This window comes from Arachis hypogaea, chromosome 1 (genome assembly GCF_003086295.3).
Source record: "Arachis hypogaea cultivar Tifrunner chromosome 1, arahy.Tifrunner.gnm2.J5K5, whole genome shotgun sequence".
In the NCBI taxonomy this organism is placed as follows: Eukaryota; Viridiplantae; Streptophyta; class Magnoliopsida; order Fabales; family Fabaceae; genus Arachis; species Arachis hypogaea.
Window position 1 is genome coordinate 46,091,166 of NC_092036.1, and position 4,166 is coordinate 46,095,331.

At 34.6% G+C, this 4,166-nt stretch overlaps 1 non-coding gene across 1 annotated transcript; it reads right to left on the reverse strand.

Moving 5' to 3' along the window:
* Window positions 1–1,281: 1,281 nt before the first annotated feature.
* Window positions 1,282–1,389, reverse strand: LOC112712703 (small nucleolar RNA R71). The gene has a single exon (XR_003157890.1). It is a non-coding gene; the product is annotated as a small nucleolar RNA R71 (small nucleolar RNA).
* Between the last annotated feature and the right edge of the window lie 2,777 nt (window positions 1,390–4,166).

Here is a 4,166-nt window from a genome sequence, read left to right on the forward strand (position 1 = left end):
AAGGATTTCTGGCGTTTAACGCCAGCCAGGGTATCTGGCTGGGCGTTAAACGCCCAAAGAGGCAACTAAATGGGCGTTAAACGCCAGAATGACACAAGGGAGGTAATTTCACTTGCAATTCAAATTTTTTCAAATTTTCATGTTTTAATTCATAATTTTAAAATCTTATCTTTCCACATTTTCAAAAATCCTTGCTAACAATTAATGTTTTGATTCAAAAAATTGCAAGTTTGTTACTTTCTTGTTAAGAAAGGTTCAATCTTTGAATTTTAAAATCATATCTTTTAGCTTCTTGTTAGTCAAGTCATCAATTTTAAAAATCAAATCTTTTTCAATCATATCTTTTTAAAATCATATCTTTTTCAATCAAATCTTTTTCAATCATGTCTTTTTAAATTTTGATTTCAAAATCTTTTTTCTAACTTCTTATCTTTTCAAAATTATTTTCAAATCTTTTTCAACTAATTACTATTTCTTATCTTTTTCAAAACCACCTAACCACTTTTCCAATTCCAATTTTCGAAAATCACTAACCACTTTTTCAAAAGTCTTTTTAATTAACTAATTGTTTTAGTTTTAATTTTCGAATACTCTCTTTCATCTCCCTCTCTCTCCCTCTGTGTTCGAATTCTTCTTATTCTCTCTCTACCTCATTTATCTATTCTTCTTTTCTTCTAACACATCAAGAAATCTCTATACTGTGACATAGAGGATTCCACTACTCCCTTTTGTTCTCTTCTTTTTCATGTGAGTAGAAACAGGGATAAAAACATTCTTGTTGAAGCTGATCCTGAACCTGAAAGGACTATGAAGAAGAAGCTAAGAGAAGCTAAAGCACAACACTCTGAAGAGGACCTTATAGAGAATTTTGAAAAAGAAGCAGACATGGCAGCCGAACCCAACAACAATACTAGAGATGCAAGGAAGATGCTTGGTGACTATACTGCACCAACTTCCAACTTCTATGGAAGAAGCATCTCAATTCCTGCCATTGGAGCAAAAAACTTTGAGCTTAAGCCTCAATTGGTTTCTCTAATGCAGTAGAATTGCAAGTTTCATGGACTTCCACTGGAAGATCCTCATCAGTTCTTCTTGCAGATCTGTGATACTGTCAAGACCAATGGGGTTGATCCTGAGGTCTACAGACTTATGCTTTTTCCCTTTGCTGTAAGAGATAGAGCTAGGATATGGTTGGACTCACAACCTAGAGAAAGCCTAAACTCTTGGGACAAGTTGGTTAATGCTTTATTGACCAAATTCTTTTCACTTCAAAAGATGAGCAAGCTTAGAGTGGACGTCCAAACTTTCAAAAAGAAGGAAGGTGAATCCCTCTATGAAGCTTGGGAAAGATACAAGCAATTAACCAAAAGGTGTCCTTCTGACATGCTTCCAGAATGAAGTATCATATGTATATTCTATGATGGTCTGTCTGAGTTGTCCAACATGTCATTGGACCATTCTGCTGGTGGATCTCTTCATCTGAACACACCTACAGAAGCCCAGGAACTCATTGAGATGGTTGCAAATAACCAGCTCATGTACACTTCTGAAAGAAATCTTGTGAATAATGGAATGACTCAGAAGAAAGGAGTTCTTGATATTGATACTCTGAATGCCATATTGGCTCAGAAGAAAATACTGACTCAGCAAGTCAATATGATTTCTCAGAATCTGACTGGATTGCAAGCTGCATCCGGCAGTACTAAAGAAGCCTCCTCTGAAGGAGAAGCTTATGACCCTGAGAACCCTGCAATGGAAGAGGTGAATTACACAGGAGAATCCTATGGAAATACCTATAATCCTTCATGGAGAAATCATCCAAATTTCTCATGGAAAGATCAACAGAAGCCTCAACAAGGCTTCAATAATAATAATGATGGGAGAAATAGGTTTGGCAATAGCAAGCCTTTTTCATCATCTTTGATGCGGGTAGAAATTGGTGAATTAAAAATTATTAAAATATATACGTTGCAAGTATAGTTCTTAACTCACCAGAAATCCACTTATCAATTTAGAAAGGTGTCACAGAAATTTAAAATTAAAATACTGGGAGTATGAATCCCAGGTCGTCTCCCTAGTTGCAAAAAAGTGTGCTATTTTATTAATCAGATGTTTTCAAAAAGGTTTGAGTTGAGTAAACAGGAAATTAAATTAGAGAATTTGAATAATGTAAATAAAAGCCTTGACTGGGAGTTGATTAGTTGGAAGCCCCATTATTGTTGGATTACTCTCTAGATTAATTGATAATTAAAGGTTATCCTGTTTAGTTATCTCTTACTAGGTAAGGGAAAGTCAAACAAGTTAGAATGCTACGTCCGTTCACAAGTTGCAACCCACTTAATAAAAAGGGATTGGTGTTAGTGACTAGAGGGTAATCCAACAATAAACCCAATTACAATCTTTCTTTTAAGCTTTCCAACTCGAGGGTTCCTTTCAATCAACTCCCCATCAAGTTAGGGAACTACTCGCTCATTGTGAATGTAAAATTCATAACATATGAAAAGGAATTAAAGAAAGACATTGTAAATAAAAATCAAAATAATCAATTAAAAATAAAAGTAATCCTTGTATTAAATAATCCTAAAAATATTCCAATGGTAAAATTAAACAAAGCAAAGGACATGGAAGAGTAAAGCCAAGTAAAGAAAATGAACTAGAATGACGAAGTATTGATGAGGTAATGACTCTTCTCAGTATCCAAATGCAAAAAGTGGTAGAAAAATAAAATCCTCAGAACTATGAATGTGTAGAGAAAAAAACCTAGAGGAGGAGTAAAAACTAGATCTAAAACTAAAACTATGTAGAATGAATTGTTGTTCTGGTTTCTGCATGTTCTTTGGCTCTAGTCTGCTGTTCTGGGCCGAAAATTGGGTCAAAATAGGGTCCAAAATGGCCCCCAGCAAATTCTGCAGATTATACAGATCGCACACGTCACGCGATCGCATTATCCATGCGTACGCGTCATTCGCGTTTTTCCCTGCCACGTGTTCGCGTCGTCCACGCTTCCGCGTCACTTGTGCTTTTCCAATCCGCGCAGTCGCGTGAGCCATGCGGCCGTGTCACTTCTCGCTGGTTATCTCCTCAATTTCTCGTGTTCCTTCCATTTTTGCTAGCTTCCTTTCCAATCTCCAACTCATTCATTCCCTATAAAGCCTGAAACACTTAACACACATATTACGGCATCGAATGGAATAAAAGAGAATTAAAATGCATAATTAAAAGTCTCTAGGAAGCAGTTTTCAATCATGTAATCATTTCAAGAAGGAAATATAAATGCATGCTAAATTAATGAATAAGTGGGTAAGAATCATGATAAAACCACACAATTAAACACAATATAAACCATAAAATAATGGTTTATCAACCTCTCCACACTTAAACATTAGCATGTCCTCATGCTTAACTAAAGGAGATAAGATAAATAAGTATGAACATGTAGAAACTCATGCAATGTAATGCAACCTATATATATAAATGCAACTATATGATTCTTGCCCACTTGATCAAAAGTAAATAAGCTCTTCAAAACAATTACAAATCAAATTCTACTAATTCTATCATTATACAGTGAGACAGATAAAAGTGCAAGAAGATAGCTCATGAAAGCAGGGAACATGGAAATTCAAGCATTGAACCCTCACTGATGATGTATGTACGCTCTAATCTCTCTAGTGTATAGGGTAATCACTCTATCCTTCTCTAATCATGCTCTCTAACTTTTGTTCTTCTCCTAACCAATCAACAACAGTTAATATACCAATGCAAACATCATGAGGTCTTTTCAATGTTGTAATGGGACCAAGGTAAGGGTAGGGATACATATATCGTTAAGTGAGCTTATAAATTGAATCTTTAATTAACCCAAGCTTTAACCCAACCTATATATTTTATATAACCTTAGAATTCATACCTAGCTACCCAGAATTCCCTTTTACGTTCCATACTCATGTATCAAAATTTTTTTTATTTTTATCATATGTGCATTGATCTTTGAATTCTTAATTCAGCATTGGGGTAATTTTGTCTCCTTATTTATTTATTGATTTTTTTATATAGACAAAAAAAATAAACATAGCTTATCAATGCACATAGATTTTTAATTCTTAAGATTTTTAATTCTTATAGTTTCACATGAGTAGGTATCCAAATTTCCATTGTATTATCAT